We start from the raw sequence: 16,944 nt of genomic DNA, 5'->3' as shown, positions 1-16,944 counted from the left end.
AGATAAAAATGTGAAACAAATAGTGCCAAATGAATGGCTGAGTTCATAGGAAGGAAAAAAGAACACCATAAAGGGTGAATATATGTGAACATAAAGGACCACTTTTTCAAAAATTTCAAGAAGCTATTGACTGCTTAAAATCACAATGTATGTTACAGTTCATAACACAGAGGAAAACAAAATAGATGACAGCAATAACACAAAGATCAAAGGAAGGGAATAAATGGAATTACACTATTATAAGCTTTTTACATTGAAAGTGAAACAGTATAAAATTAACTTAAACTAGATTATAATAAATTAAGGGGCACCTACAGGCTCAGTCGGCTACGCATCCGACTCTTGGTTTTGGCTCAGGTCATGATCTCACGGCTTGTGAATTCAAGTCCCACATCAGGCTCTGGCCTGCCAGCATGGAGCCTGCTTGGGATTCCCTCTCTCTTTCCCTCTCTCTGCCTCTCCCCTGCTCATGTGAGCTCATGCGCTCTCTCAAAATAAATAAACTTTACAAAACAGGAGAGAGAGCCCCAGAAAGGGAAGGAAGGAAGGAAGGAAGGAAGGAAGGAAGGAAGGAAGAAAAGAAGGAGGGAGGGAGGGAGGGAAGAAGGAAGGAAGGAAGAAAGGAAGGAAGGAAGAAAGGAAGGAGGGAGGGAGGGAGGGAAGAAGGAAGGAAGGAAGAAAGGAAGGAAGGAAGGCAGGAAGGAAGGAAGGAAGGAAAAGCACTTTCACAACTTCAAATTTCTCCCAGGGGAGCCTTTATTGCATCTGCTGTCCTGGCATCCTAGTCAATGTAGCATTTGTCTCAGAATTCGCACATTTTTAGATAATAGTTCAGTAGGCTTCCATCCTATACTTCTTGCGTCTGCCATGCTAGGACCTAGTAGTGTGTGGAACACGCATACAGTGAACGGAGTTGTCGCCTTGACGCGTGTTTAAATCTGAAAGAAAAATCAGCCATTTCTCATCTGTCTTTCCCTGATTCTTTCTAGACTGAAATGTCTTGTCCACCGACATCACACAAGGTGCCCAGTGCTTTAGAAAAAAAAAAAAAAATCACTCAGGCACAAGGATCTAGGTTGGGTCATTTCTCTGGTTTAGGGTGGTGGTGAGGGAGACCTTGAACACTGCACCCCCCTGGCACCCAATGGTGTGCCAGCCAGCTGTACGTGGCCCATGCCAGAGCGCGTGAAGCCAACAGGTTTTCCCTGGGTAGGCACTTAAGCATAAATGCACAGCGTGCAGAAAACGGGGACTAAGAGACCATGCAGTGGAGCATATACAACTCTGAAAGCTTTCATTTCTGTGGTTTGGTTCATGTTTGCAGGGTAGAAGGCCACAGCAATGTATTTTATTGTTTGGTATCACTTTTATATTTTGCAATAAGCACTTGCCATAGCAATAAAGGAAAAAACAAAACAAAACAAAACAAAAAAACAAAACAAAAACAGAAGCGTGTGTTGCTCAAGAAAGTTGATGATGAGCATGTATTTTGCACGAGATGTTTGTCAGCATTTATCCCCCGCTGTGGGAGTCATGATGATGCCTCCAAGGACTTGAAAAGTGGAAGACACAAATCTGCTGAAGACCCATCAATCAACACGTGTTTTCAGAGACTGTGCCAGACGGAAATGACTGAAAATCATGGGTGTGTCTACACTGCACTCTCGGAAGCAAGACTTTCCGTTCCCATCAAAGGTCACTTCGCTCATTTATCTCATTCCCATTTTTTGTGTGTGTGCATACACGTACACCCAAAAAATCAAAGCAACACTTGGTAATGTATTGGCGTCAAAAGAAAAGAACAATTTTACCCACAGTAAAATGATGACAGTTTCACATCGGTGGCATTAAATGCGTCAGACGGGAGATCATCTGTTATTTCTAATAAATTTTCCCGTCCAACCTATCAGAATAAAGCTGTTGAAAGTTCATTCCGTCAGAGATGAAATATCTAACATTGTTGTGAACACTGTTGTAAATTCAGCAGAAAATATCAAACTGGCAGAAACAGTTCTGTTTGGGGATATAATGAAAATACAAATTTTAGTGTAGCACAGCATCACAATAAAAGCAATACTCTTACTGAATTATGGAACTTCTGGAACAAGAAATATATTTGGAATCAGTCATAATATATATAATCTATTACACATCCAAACAAGTTACAATGGTTTTCCCATCAAATAGAAGCTGTATTTTTCGGGCGCCTGGGTGGCTCAGTCAAGTAAGAGTCTGACTCTTGATCTCAGCTCAGGTCTTGATCTCAGGGTCATGAGTTCAGGCCCCTAGTTGGGCCCCATGTAAAGCAACAGAGATGTTCTCTTGCTGACCTTGATGAAGGAAGCTGGCATGTTTTGAGAGGCAAGGCCACACAGTGGAGACCTGAGAGTTGGCTCAAGACCAGCCCTGGCCAATAGCTAACAAGGAAAAATGGGCCCGCGGCCAAAACTTGCACGCAATGAATCCCACCCACAACCAGATGGGGCCTGGAAGAGGACTTTGCCCCTCAAGATGCCATCCTCATGAAATAGATGCCCCACCCAGTGCCTTGATTCCAGTCACGGGAGACGCCCCCGCCCAGAGGAGGCAGATAACACACTGTCTGCCTCCTGCCTCTTGGAAATTACCAGATGCTAAATGTGTGTCATTTTAAGATGCTAGTTTTGCGGTAATTTGTTACTCACCAATAGGAAACTCACAAATGTCACTGATTTCTTATATTTCTTATAAAGGAAAAGCTAGTGTGGGGCTCCTGGGTGGCTCAGTTGGTTAAGCATCTGACTTCAGCTCAGGTCAAGATCTCACGGTTGGTGAGTTCAAGCTCCACATTAGGGGCTTTGCTGTCAGCGCAGATCCTCTGTCCCCTCCCCCCACCCTGCCTTTCCCTGTTCGTGTGCTCTCTCTCTCTCTAAAAATTAAAAACATTTTTTTACAAATAAAATAAAGTAGGGGCGACTGGGTGGCTCAGTCGGTTAAGCCTCGACCTCAGCTCAGGTCATGATCCCATGGCTTGTGAGTTCGAGCCCTTTGTTGGTCTCCGTGTTGACAGCTCAGAGCCTGGAGCCTGCTTCAGATTCTGTGTCCCTTCTCTCGCTCTGGCCCTCCCCCACTCATGCGCGTGCATGCATGCTCGCTCTCTCTCTCTCTCTCTCTCTCGAATAAATAAAGATTTAAAAAATTTTTTTGATAAAATAAAATAAAATAAAAGCTAGCTTGAAAGCAGCATCCAACAAACTTTTCCTTAAAGACCAGATAGTAAATATTCTAGATATCGTGGGCTGACCGGTCTCTGTGGCAGCTGCTCAAAAGCTGCGTCCTAGTGAGGAAGCAGCCCTAGGCAATACTGACACGAAAGATGGCAGGTGTGTTTCAATAAAACTTTAAGAAGCAGGGGGCCTGCCTGGTTTATATTCTTGGACCCTGATCTCAAGCCCAGAAGGCTTCCTACTCCCTGGCGCCCCCTTCAGGCCAACCGGCTCGCCCCAGCCGGACCCCCACCAGCACCCCTGAGACCTGCCAGTGACACGTCGTCCACGCTGCCGTCGCTCTTTCCCATCCTGGCAGAGCCTTGCCTTCCTTCTCAAAGCATTGACAATTTCCAGGCCTCTTTCAGACGCCTAAGGATCACACTTGAGCTTCTCGGCGGCCGAGTGAGCCAGGAAGGCACACCATGGCTCCCACCTTAAGGGGAGGAAAGCGAGGCCCACGGACATCGAATGCCTGCCAGCTGGGCTCGCGGAGCCAGTTGTCAGTTTATGAATGGCTCCTGTCATTCGGTGTTGCTAGTCCCCGGTGCAGAGGGCATGGTCCCAAAGCCCCCCTTTGAGCCTGAGGCTGGACTCCCCCGGCCTCTCCTCAGCCCCAGTGCCTCCCAGGCCGAGCGTTGTGACTGTCCCCATGCTCGCCCCATGATGCCCACTTGGAAAGTAGACTCAGACCTGTAAGGAGCCTCAGAGACAATTCTTCCCGAGGCCTCAAACTGTGGTCCTTGCAGGTGGCCTCCGGGCGCCAAGAAAGCAGGGGGAGGTGCAGGGGCCCAGCAGGCAAAACTGGGGGCCACTGACCCTGCAGCCCAGAGGGCATCTCCACCCGTCCCCGCCCCCCGACGTCAAGCACTGAGCTTCTTCCTGGTGTGTTACAGACTTTGCTGTTGAAACAGAGCCTGAGGACCACCTGCTGACGCCAGTGTTTCCCTGTCACGGAGGAGAAAACTGAGGTCCCAGAGACAGGAAGTGAATTGCCGGAGAGCTCTCAGAGCGTTGACAGCAGAGCTGGGGTAGTATTCAGGCCACAAACACATGGAAGCTGAACCCTAAGGCCGGCCCTCCCTGACTGTGTCCCTCCGTGAGCATGATGTCGACTGTACCCAGCCCAGGGACCCTCAGGCCTGTGGCCGCGGATGACAGGCTGCTTCAATGGTGTGTTTTGCAGCCTGGCTCCCTGGAGGCCTCGGCCTCCCCTGTGCATCACGGCGGTGATTCTGGCTTGAAGATTACGGGGTGTGAGCTGGCCCAGGGGCCCCTGGGCAGGGAGGTCGACGACTTCATGAACACAAGTCCCCTTAAAAGGGTCCCCAGAAGGGAGGAGGTGCAGGTGGGCAGGGCACGCTGCCTGCTCACGGGTGGCAGGGCTGTCTCTGCAGGACCTCAGCCAGCAAGTAAGGAGGGTTAGTAGCTGTGAGGACAAGTGAGGCAAGGGGTCACAGAACGCTGCCCAACTCTGGAAGAACAGGCATGTAGGACAAAGGCCAGGAGCTCAGCCACACTCACTCACCTTCTTTCCAGGGTCCCCTGAAGACTCAGCTGACATGCCTAGAGCCTCCCTGAGGAGGCCAGGCCCAGGGGGTCTGACACCAGGGGCCCCCCAGCCACACGCCCACAAGAAAGGACAGCCAACATGGCCTGTCCAGTCGTCCTGGTGGCCCTGCTCTTGGCAGGGCCCGGGGGACAACACTGTCCGGGCCCCTGGCTACCTGCCAATGTCCAGGGATCTCAGGCGTCTTCTCCACCAAAGGAGACGTGCTCATCGGGGCCGTGAAGCCCTTACACACAGTGCTGGACAGCCATGAGTAAGGTTCCAGAAGCCTCCGGAGCAGCCACTGTGCCAACGGTGGGTCCAGGCCTTATCCCTAGACAGGATGGCCACCTGGGAAGGGAAAGAGGGGGACAGGGGTGCCTTCTGATCACTGGAGGCAGCTGGGGAGCCCTAGATCTGCCATCCACCCTCCCAGGCCCCTGGCAGGGACAGCCCTTGGCTCTAAGCACCTGGGTGTCAGACTGGGTTCTACTCCCAGCCCTCCCTGAGTCACCGAACCACCCAAGGCAAGTCCCCTTCTCTCTCTGCACCACGCTAGTATTCCTTGGATCTGAGGGAGGGAAGAGCTCCACAGCAGGCGGCCTGGGAATGGCTTCAGAGTCACGGCAACAGAGCCCTGGGAAGAGGCACGGAGGGGCCGTTCGTGGGGCCAGAGGGAAGGCAGCCCCAGGCCCATGCCTGTCCGCAGGGGGCTCCGCCAGCCTGGCTTCCACAGACGTCTGAACTGTTCCCAAGGCCACCCTGGTTTCTCGCCACATTTCAACCTGCAATCTGTGGGGTCGCCCCAGAAAGATGCCCAGGAAGTGTGCAGCCAGAATAATGTCACCCCACCCCACGTCTGTCTGTCTTCTCCCTGCCTAGGTCTCCATCAGAGGCAGGGTAGCTGTTCACGCGCTTACTCAGGGCTCTCTGCTGTGTCTGTGGCCGTTTGTCTCTGCAGGTGTTTGTCCATCTGTGTGCCCGTGTACACGGCCGCCAGTCCCTGCACGTCTGTCTCCCTGTCTTTCCCGCACCTGAGTGCCTGTCTGCATTTCTGCCTGTCTGTCTACTTGTGTATGTCTGTCTTGCTTAAGATCCCCAAACCCCCAAGGCTTCCTCCTTCCAGCAAGCGTGGAAATTCAATCCCACTTCCCATCTTGCCCTCGCTCCTTCCGAACAGACAGTCTCCGTGGCTGTTTTGTGTGGCTCAGCAGAACACCCCTGACCAATGCTAACTGCCCCCCGCACTTTACTCTCTCAAAGGTTCAGTATCCGCTTTTTCCTGAATGTCCTGGGCCTTCTCTTTGCTGTGTCCGAGGCGAAAGGAGACCCAGCCTTCCTGCCCGACATCACCATGGGACTGCAGGTCCATGATTCCCGTATCTCGGGGTCTCTGGAGCTGGGGAGCACCCTGGCCCTTCTTTCCAACCAGCCCCGCCCCACACCCAACTTGCGCTGCGGCCCCCAGCCACTGCTCCTGGGGGTGGTAGGCGATGTGACCTGCCCAGAGTCGGAGCCCGCGGCTGAGCTGCTGTCCTGCAGAGCCCCTCAGGTGCAGATGCATCTAGAGAGGAAACTGCTAGCAAGCTCTGGCTGGGTGCCCCAGAACAAAGCTGCAACTGGGTAGAGACATCACAGTCTGTGACCCTGGGCCTGGATTCTTCTTCCACAAAATGGAGTTTCTGGTAGTGGAGTAGGTGGGTGGGTCCCTAGGGCTTGTCCGCAAACGGGTGCTGATCCGTCGCGATGCTTTCTCTGGTTCGCAACAACACGACAAAGAAAAGGTACGGTCACTACGTGTCAGCGTGAGGTTGCCAGCCCTCTTCAATCAGTGGTTGCCTTTTTCCTTTTTTCAGTCTTATGGAGACATAATTGGCATACATCACCGTGTAAGTTCAAGGTGTACAGGATGATCGTTTGACTTACACACACTGCGAAACGATGACAAGAAGTTCAGTTAGCACCCAGCGACTCCTATAAATATGATGAAGAGAGAAAGCAAAAGAAGCAAAAAACACTTTTTTCCTCGTAATTAGAATTCTCAGGATTCAGTGTCTTGACAAGTTTCCCATGTGCCTTAGAGCAGTGTGAGCCACGGTCATCACGCTGTATATGCATGCCTTGGAACTGGAAGTTTCTACCTTTTGACACCTCCCCTGCAATTCCCCCTCCCCTCCAACCTCAAATCTGATCTCTCTTCCGTGAGTTTGTTAGGGTTTGTCTTTTATTTGTTTTCGATTCCACAGAGAAGTGAGATCATACAGTATGTGTCTTTGTGTCTGGCTTATTTCACTTTGCATAATGCCCTCGAGGCCCATCCATGTGGTCTCAATGGCAGGATGTCCTCCTTTTTTATGGCCAAATAATATTCCATTATATATACACACCACAGCTCCTTTAGTCATTCATCCGTCAATGGACATCTAGGTTGTTTCCACGTGTTGGCTATTGTAGGTTTTATTTTTTCCAACAAACTTTTGTGATAGAATAAAACTTTGCCAACCTTGGGCCAAACCCCTGTAATTTTTGGTTGGTTAGTTAAATAACCTGGGACACATGTGCTCTAACAGCCCATGATCCGAGGGCTGATCATCGCACTCAAGATTTATAGCCCAGGCCAGGATGACCTCATTCCTCCTCCCCACCCTTCTCAGAAAGCTGGAAAGTTGGACATGTGACCGACCATACTGCAGGATTTCATGATGTTTCTATGAAGCATCTGCATGGACCTGACTTTTATTTGATCTTTTGTGTGTATCAAATCTGTTAGGCAAGGAAGCGATGTTTATCAAATCGTTTTCCAGTTGCAAAATCCTTATTTTTCCTCACCAGGCCTGGAAATAAGTTACATGACTATTACTTGTGAGCTTGAAAAGACACCGCAAGAAATATTAAATATCTTCTCTCCTGGATTTCCCTGAGACCTCAAATGCCCCAAATGAAAAATCATCCAGTGAGATGCAGACACTTAACCCTCAGTAGCTGTTCTTCAGTGATGGATGGCTATTGTCAACCATTCACACCCTAGTATAAATGAGTTTGTCACATGCTTTCTTCTGCATGCATCATTGGCTAATGATGACCTAATAATCATATATGACTTAATAATAACTGTATCTATCCTTTCTTGAATAATTCCTTAGCGGAAACTGCTTTTTAGATACTTTACATGTATCAAATATTTAGGAGAATTAAATGAGTCAATACAGGTAAAACACTCAGGAAAATGCCTGACTTATAGTAAGTTATATATCAGTATTTCCTATTATTAGTATTATTATCATTATTTTCATTATCTCATTTAATCCTCACAACTTTGGAAGGTAGGTATTATTATTTCCATTTTACAGGTTATGAAATTGAGACTCAAAGAGGAAATGTCACTTGCCCCAATTCTCACAGCTACTAAGTAGTAGTTCGGGGTTCAAAGCCAGGCAACCAGACTCCAGGAGTAAAAACAGGTACAGAAGCAAGGAGGAGAGAACCTCGCCTAAGCACAAACGCTGCCTATTGTAGGACTGGTCCTTATTTCCAAATTTTTACTGAGCCCACTACTCATGGCATACAGCTCTGTGCCATAACTGCACGTACCATGAGGCACATATGAGGCCATGGCTCTGACCTTGGACGCACTCACCCTGTGGACAAGAAGACAAGCATGAGCCCAGAGAGCTGTAACACGAGAGCACCGACTGGCTCTCGAAGGGTCGGCTGCAGGAGGAGTCGGGGCAGAACAATGTAGCCTCAAGGTTCCAGATGGAAACGTTCGGTGAGGGTGACCTTGGCCTCTCAGTCAGCAATCAGGACACTTAGCTGCTTGAGGATTGCTTTTTCTAGTTTTTTTATTTATGCGAAAATTCTTACAAAGGCATAAAAATAAATTGCTTTTGTAACAAGGATGTAGGAGGCTATAGAGTTTGTCTAGACGCCAAATGAAAAACACACTACACTTTTCTAAACTGGAGTCACTGAACCTTTTACATTTGCTCTGATGGCCGGTGTGTGTGATGTTATTCTGCCCTCTTATGTGATTTTCTGTTTCCGTGGCTTTGTCATAACTTTCCATAAAAAAGGTTAAAGACATAATACTAGAAATGACAGAAAATCTTCTTATTTAGTTAGCTAGAAGGCATTTCTATGCTCTCATTCACTTCTGTTATGATAGTTTTCTATTCATTATGCTTTTTTGTCTTGTCCTTTCTTGAAATTTCCTGATTTTTTTGAACTTTTCTTTTTCTTCTAGTGCTCTGGAAGTTGTGTAGCTTCTTTCTATTTTTCTCATGATTATTCAACTTTTTAACTCACTTGAACCTTTATTTCTCAAGCAATGTCAAGAATTATACAGTGCATGAAAACACCTTATTCCTCTGCTTCTCCCACTGGCCTCCTACAATATGTTCTTTAGTCCATTGCTGCCCTTTTTTTTTAATATTTACTTATTTTGGGGAGAGCGCAAGCAGGGGAGGGACAGAGAGGGGGGACACAGGATCCTAAATAGGCTCCACACTGACAGGCTGACAGCCAAGAAGCAGAGAGCCCCATGTGGGGCTCCGACTCAGGAACCGCAAGATCATGACCTGAACCGAAGTCAGACGCTCAACCAATTGAGCCACCCAGGCGGCCCTCCCCTTCCAGTGCTGTCTTTCTTATGGTGAACTGACTTCCCAGGCCTGAGCATATAGGCTTTGGAGAGACCTGGATGCAGCATGATGAGACATGCTGAGATAATATCTAAAAATAAAAGACAGGGGCTCCTGGGTGGTTCAGCCGGTTAAGCGTTCGACTCTTGGTTCCGGCTCAGGTCATGGTCTTACAGTTTGTGGGTTCAAGCCCTGCATTGGGCTTCTCACTGACAGTGCAGAGCCTGCTTGGGATTCTCTCTCTCCCTCTCTCTCTGCACCCCACCCTCAAAATAAATAAACTTAAAAATTTTTAATGTTTTTTTATAAATAAAAATAAATAAAAACAAAAGACAGACACAGAAGGATTAATGGGACTTCCTACTACTTATGTGATGAATGAAAACAGTCAAGGGACACCTGGGTAGCTCAGTAAGTTAAGCCTCTGACTCTTGATCTCAACTCAGGTCTTTATCTCTGGGTGGTGAGTTCACCTCCCCCCCACCCCCCGTTTTATGTGTAGTCAAATTTCCAGAAGCAGATAATAGAGTAGTGGTTCAGGCCTGGGAAGAGAGAAAACAGGGAGATAGTAGTCAAAGGACACAAAGTTTCAGTTATACAAGCTAAGTTCTAGAGATGTCCTGTACCACAGAGTGCCTGGAGTTCACAATACCGTACTGTATCCTTAAAAATCAGCCAAGAGGATAAATAGTGTGCTAAGTGCTCTTATCACACAAAACCAGGCCAATATAATAAGGAAGAGGGCAGGAGGAACTTTGGACTGGTGAATAGGTTTATGGGATAGGTGGTGCTCATGGTTTCAGACATGTGTACCTAGCTCCAAACTCATCAGGTTGTAAATGGTAATCATGCACAGATTTTGCAAGTTAAATAAATTAAAACACACACACACACACACACACACACACACACACAACTGTTTGTAATAATCGAAGGCAGAGAGGGGAGCAGTGAGGGTGGGTCCAGGGCTGCAGGTGAGAGCACCTGGGGGCAGGTGGACCCCAAGCAGGGGATGGTGAGGTGTCCCCATCCAGGGCTGCGGCCCCGCTTCATCCCCCAGATAAGCCGTGGATCTCAGCACCCCCCTCTTCTCCGCCCGGTCGGGGTTCCCACCAGCCCTGGGTCCCCGCCAAGCGCTCGAGTCTCTTTGACTGGACCTGAGTGGGCCCGGTGGGCAATGACAGTGGCGACTGCAAGCGGCGGGACCTGCGGCTGCGGGAGGAGCCGAGGCGCACGGGCGGCTGCGGGGCCTTCTCCCAGGGGATCCGCGGCCAGGACCGCGGCATCCACAGCCCCACCAGCGCGGTCGCCTCCAGCCCCGCTGCGTCTGTGCCTGTTACCACTTCCACTTCAGCCTGCTGGCGGGGGCCCTTTGGGAGAAGAATGTGACGGGGAGGACGTGGGTCTTGTCCATCTCTCTCTCCTCCAACCCATCGGTGCTGCGCCCCCGAGCGCACACCTTGCTGAGCGGCAGCTTGAGCCTGGCCATCCACTCGGGATTCGTGCCTGGCTTTGAGGACTTCCTGCTGGCGCGGCGCCCAGCCGTGCACGCAGGCAACGGCCTGGTGGGGAAGCTCTGGGAGCTGCAGGGATGCAGGTGATACGGGTCAGGGGCTGCCACCGCCGGCGCCAGGGAAGGGGCTCATCAGGCTCCGAATTGCACAGGGCGTGAGAACCTGACAGCTGTCCACCTGTCTGCCTTCAGACCGCATGACCTGATGGCCACTCACCAAGCCTACCCGGCAGCCAGAGCCCTGCTGGCCGCCTGTCAGAACCCGACCACCTGCTCCCCAGGAGAGGGGCCTTTCCCGGGAGGCGCCTGTGCTGACGCTGGCAGTGGCCGGCCTTGGCAGGTGAGCAGCCCAGACGCCCTAATCCAACCCCTGTCCTTCCCAGCTGGCCCTGAGGCACAGGCTAGCACAGAGGAAGCAAGGTCTAACAAAAGGAGCACTGCATTTAGAGCCAGAGTGTCTGGGCTCAGATCCCTTATTATTAAAGATGTCAGGGGTCTACAGCTAGAAGAGAGGATTGGCTCCCACAGCAATGAGAATCCCTTGTTTGTAAAACTTTCAGGAATCGCACGAGCGCTCACTCACCGTGGAAAGCAGCAAACCCCAAAAAGCCCTGGCTTTTCCCCCAGAAAGCCAGCTGTCGTATACTCAGCAGCACGCCAGTACACATATGAAAGCAAAATCATAGAAACAAAAGTCAGAGCGGAAGGAAAATCCTCCTAACGCTAAAAGAATGCTTTCAAACAAGGCACAGCTTCTTTAAGATGGGTTTTAGGTGATTCCATCGGGACTGTATAGTGTGAGGTTTTTAAAGGCCAGAAGAGTAATAATATTTAACACTTTTCAAGGGTTTTCTGTGCCAAGTAATGTGGCAAGCGCTTTATATGTATTAATGCGTTCTCACCTTCAGCACGACTCTATGAGGTAGGCCCCCTTGGCATGACGAGAAAATGGAGAGGCGGAATAACATATCCAAGGGCGCACCAGGCAACCTGGCTCCAGAGGCTGGGCACTGGGCCATGCTCCCTGCAGCCTCAGTAAGCGGTAGAATTCCTGGAATCTCTCAATATCCAAGCCCCAGCGTTGCACCTAGCCAAGATAGTTGCTAAAACTCCCTCCTATGGTCTTACTGGGTTCTAGTGGCCTAATTCAACGTGTGTGTGTGTGTGTGTGTGTGTGTGTGTGTGACACAAGTATCTACCAAGCACGTTCATGCACCTTGGAGCAACATGGGATACAGAAATGTGCAAAATGTGTGCTTGCCTTCTGAGTGTCTCTGTTTCCTGATCACCAATTGTATCTGGCACAAGGAAGGATGCTAAGTAACATGTATGAAGGGGCGATGTTATGAAGACGTGGAGGAACCCACATTCATAAGACCAGCCTGTGTGTGAGGTGTCTTAGGCAACACCTGAGACTTCCAGATGTCCATTAACTTGACTTCCATTCCCCTACTCACTGCAGATGAAGGCAGACTTGACGGATAAGAAAGCAGAGCTCTTTTTCCATAATGTGCAAAGATGAGGTGCCTTCCTCCATGCGCTGGTTAGCACGGCTGGGGGAGAACAGTCCAGTGATGGGGCCTGTTCTGTGCCTAACCAGTTTCTTTCCTTGCACTTTCTGTCCCTGCCTCAGGTGCTCCATTAAGCCCGGAAGATTGGCTTCACCCCCAGAACCCACGAAGAGGTTTTCTTCACCAAAGATGGGGAGATGCTGACAATGTTTGGCATTAAAAACATCTCTTTCCTCCCAGACCAGAGAGGACAGACAGCCATTGTTGGACATTTTGCCTTCAGAGCACTTCCTGGAAAAGAGCTGCAGATAAATGACAGAGCCATTATGTGGGCAGAAGGACTCCTAAAGATAAGAGTTAAGACCCACTTAAGGACCACACCCACACAGCACCTCACAGCTCCAAGCGCCTGGCAGTATTTGTTATGTTGAACCGACTTAAATTACTTGGTCAACGGGAGGGGAGGGTGGACCATTGACTTACACAACTCAGAGACTGTTCAGCAAACAAAACCTTCCCAAACCACCCCATGGCTCCCCAAACAAAGGAGCTTGCTAAAGGCAAAGGCAATTAATGAGAAAATGGGAAAGTAGAGTATCTATAACTTCCAATTTAATTCAATTTGATCTGCATTTCCCTGATGACTGGCGATGTTGCCTAAGAAGAGAAGACACATCTTCTCTTGTGTCTATTGGCCATCTGTATCTCTTCTTTGGAAAAATGTCTGTTCAGGTCCTCTGCCTGTTTTGCAACTGAATTGTTTGTTTTTCAGCATTGGCTTGTGTAAGTTTTTTTCTCTATTTTAGATATTAACCCTTTATCAGATGTATCATTTACAAACATTTTCTCTAATTGGATAGGTTGCCTTTTTGTTTTGTTGATGGCTTCCTGAGCAAAAGCATTTTATTTTGGTGTGGTTCCAATCCTTCATTTTTGCTTTTATTTCCTGTACCTGAGGAAAAATATCTAGGAAAACATTGCTTAGGCCAATGTTTACCAGATTACTCACTATTTTTTCCTTCAGTCTTATAGTTTCAAGTCTCTATCCTTTGATAGGAGAATTTGGTGCATTTACATTTAAAGTAATTATTGATAGGTATGTGGTTATTGCTATTTTGTTAACTGATCCAGGCTGTACTTGTAGTTCATCTCTGTTCCTTTCTTCTTCTCTTCTAAGAGTTCATTGTTACCTATTATTTCCCTAATATCCTGCACAGTACCTGATACATGGAACACATTGGTAACTACCTGAGCAGGAAAGGGAGAGAAGGTGAAGAGGAAAGGAAAGGAGAAGGAGGTAAAGGAAGGAGAGGGAGGAGCAAAGAAGAGAGGAAGGGACCTAGTAAGGTAGAATGTTGCTGGTAATTCTTCCAAGACCTGAACTCACAGATGCTGCTCAGTCCCCCGTGAAGTCTCCCCAGCACTGTCTCTCCTCTCGTGAATAGGTCCCTACCTCAATCTGCAATGAAAAATGTCCTGTGGGAACCAGGAAGTCAATCATATCTGAGAAGTCAAACTGCTGCTACAGTTGCATTGCCTGCCCCAAAGGAGAGATGACCATGACACCGGGTAAGAAAGAGGTTGCCCTTATACAGAGGGTCCAGCCTGCAGCCAGGGTAGACTTCAAGACAAGACCTGATAGTCACATGATGGGAAGACTCCTTTACTGGGAAAGAAAAACCCAGGCAAGAGGAAATCAAAAAGATTTTGTCAAGATGCCCTTCCCACTTACTACATTAAAGGCATCTAAGGCTATTAGTTCTTTCAACAATGATGAGTTTATCCAAATTCTGTGCCTAGTTTCACGTCTGACACATCGTAGCCATTCTGTAAATATTGGGGAAAAAAATCCCTCTATTGACCTAATCTGCATTTTGCTAAGATGCCGTTCATTCAGCAGATATTAACTGGCACCTACTGTATGCAGCCACTGTTCTGGGTGCAAGGGTGATAACAACAAATGAAGCACAGCCCCTAGACCCACAGAGCTTATGATCTCTTCAAGGAGGTGATCCTTGTGTCCCCAGACCTGACACGGTAAAGGAACTAGACTATAAAGTGAAATCCATTGCCTTAATAAAAGTTCAAACATCACACCATGAGACTGCAGAGGAACAATTAATTCTAACAAAGGGTCTGTAGTAGGACTTTTCACTTGAGCAACAAGTGGGATTGCTGAGGCAACGAAACATGACAAGGATAGTCCAGGCCAAGGAACACATTAGCAAAGGTTCAAGACAGGAGAGCAATAAGGAGCAGAGAGTGACTTGAGCATAGTCCCTGATGAGAGATGCAGGATGCAGGGGGCTGGATAACAGAGGCCCTTCTCTGCCAGACTCAGGATCGTGGACCCTACTCTGCAAGAAGTGGGAGACACAGAATTACTTAAGTGGAGAAGCAGTGCATTTCAGTGTGTTTGGGGAGATTGATAAGCAACCCACATACTGAGAGAGAATACAGGAGGAACAGGCTCAGAATCCAGGAAATCGTTGAAGCCACAGGATGGGGAAGGCCTTCTGTCACAACAGAAATTTTTAGCGTGGGAAAGGCAGGGACTTTGAGGATACTTTTTGCCCGTTTAAAGAGAAAGGCACTGCTGAATGAAGCTGAGAAAGAGACACCAGATGCTAAAGAGAGGATGACAGAAATGGTAAATAAGAAGTCAGCCTTGAACTTGCAGATTAGAGCATAGAATCAAGCATCTGGAACATGAAGTCGTTACCCAGTCAAAGAAAGGGGTTAAATGAGATCCTTTGACCCCTCCAGAGCTCCAGTCACAAAACCTATCCTTAAAATCACTATGGAAAGCAAAGTTCTGATCATTTCTATCAAAGGAGTGATTTAGACATAGGTGCCTCCATTAAAAAAGAGGAAGAGATAGAAAGAGTCTGTGTACATAGTAAGCAACCCATTGAAATTCCTTAAATTAAATGGGCTACTGAATGAATAAGTGCATGAATAAGTTTAGCCGTCACTAGTAATTATGACACGAGCACAACGGCGGTTCGATTCAAAGGGATGAAGCCCAGATAGGAGTTAGAGCTTCCATAGGTTATTGTGTCAATGTTATTTCACTATAGTTTGATGCATGATGAACAGCTGCTATCAGGATTTCTACCATCTGTGTCTTCGGCCTTCAATCTGAGGACATCAGCAGCCTGGAAGGTCCACCGTAACAAGACTGAAATATGCAGGACCTACCGGAAAAGCCATCAGTGGCCATATAATTGTTTGACCACGGGAAAGTTTCCAGAAGCTTCCCCATTATGTTCTCTGACCCAGTTTCTCTTTCTCCCTTCAGATGATGCTGCATGTGAAAGGCACCCTGAGGACGAGTGGCCTGATATGGAGAAGAGCTGGTGCATCCCCAAAATGCTTGACTTCGTCTCTTACCATGAGCCCCTCGGTGCAGTGTTGGCTGTCTGCACAGCCCTGCTCTTCCTCCTTGCCCTGGCCATCTTAGGCATCTTCATCTGGCACTACCACACCCCCATCATCCAAGCCAGTAACCACCAGCTCAGCTATCTTTTGTTGTCCTCCTTGGTCCGCTGTTTCCTCGGCCCCTTCCTGTTCATTGGGCGCCGAGGGCCCTTCACGTGTGCTGTGCGCCAGGCAGCTTTTGGGGTCACCTTCACAACCTGTGTGTCCACTGTACTGGCCAAGCCCGTCGTGGTCCTGGCAGCCTTCCAACCACCTGGCCAGATACCCAGATTGGGAGGGTGGCGTGGCCACTTCTCCCTAGCACCATCCCCATTGTCTGTTCCCTGGTCCAGACAAACTTGTGTGCACTCTGGGTGATCCGATGGCCCCCACGGCCTGTGAGCTCTATGGAGCCTGGGACCACGATGATGGTAAAGTGTGATGAGCGCTCCTTGGAACTGTTCTATGCCATGCTGGGTTACTTGGGTTTGCTAGGATTGCTCAGCTTGCTGGTGACCTTCCGCACCTGCCGGCTACCTGACCCCTTCAACGAAGCAAAGCGTTTCACTCTCAGCATGTGCGTGTGCTCCTGTGTCTGGGCGTCCTTCATCCCTGCCCACATGAGCACCCAAGGCAAAGACACGGTGGCCGTGGAGGTCTTTGCCATCTTAGCATCAGCAGCAGGTCTCGTGTCATGCCTCTTCTTTCCCAAACGCTACATCATCCTTCTCCATCCTGAGAAGAACCCAAAAGAGAAAATGCTTGGCAGGTGTCATCTCAGATGGGAAGGTCAAAAGCGGACCATGGGGAGTGCTGTGTTCCCAGGGATGCCCTCTTTGGACTGGCCCCCAGGAAAACATTCCCTGTCACCCTGGTCCAGACCCCTCCTTGTCGCTTAGTGGCTTCTACATTGTATTTCATTCTGTCAGAGGAACATGAGACGTGTTTGCAGTAATGTTGTCCTGGATGGAAGCATCTAGTGTAATTCATCCTGTGGCCACTCAGCAACCAGCCGATGTGTGGTATGGAGAGGAGACATAGCTGTTTGGTGAATGAATAAGTCAAT

The 16,944-nt window shown here is 48.7% G+C and overlaps 1 protein-coding gene across 1 annotated transcript in view; it reads right to left on the bottom strand.

The window, feature by feature from the left end:
- Window positions 1-5,201: 5,201 nt before the first annotated feature.
- The window catches only part of LOC102963986 (olfactory receptor 6Q1), a 28,858-nt gene continuing 17,115 nt past the window's right edge, over window positions 5,202-16,944 (bottom strand). The window contains exon 2 of the transcript XR_001511342.2: window positions 5,202-6,725. The gene's annotated coding sequence lies outside the window, so the exon portion shown is untranslated. The remainder of the gene's footprint in view (window positions 6,726-16,944) is intronic.

Source organism: Panthera tigris, chromosome D1 (genome assembly GCF_018350195.1).
Source record: "Panthera tigris isolate Pti1 chromosome D1, P.tigris_Pti1_mat1.1, whole genome shotgun sequence".
NCBI classification, from domain to species: Eukaryota; Metazoa; Chordata; class Mammalia; order Carnivora; family Felidae; genus Panthera; species Panthera tigris.
Note: the sequence above shows the minus strand (reverse complement) of the source record. Positions and strands in the feature narration are given on the sequence as shown.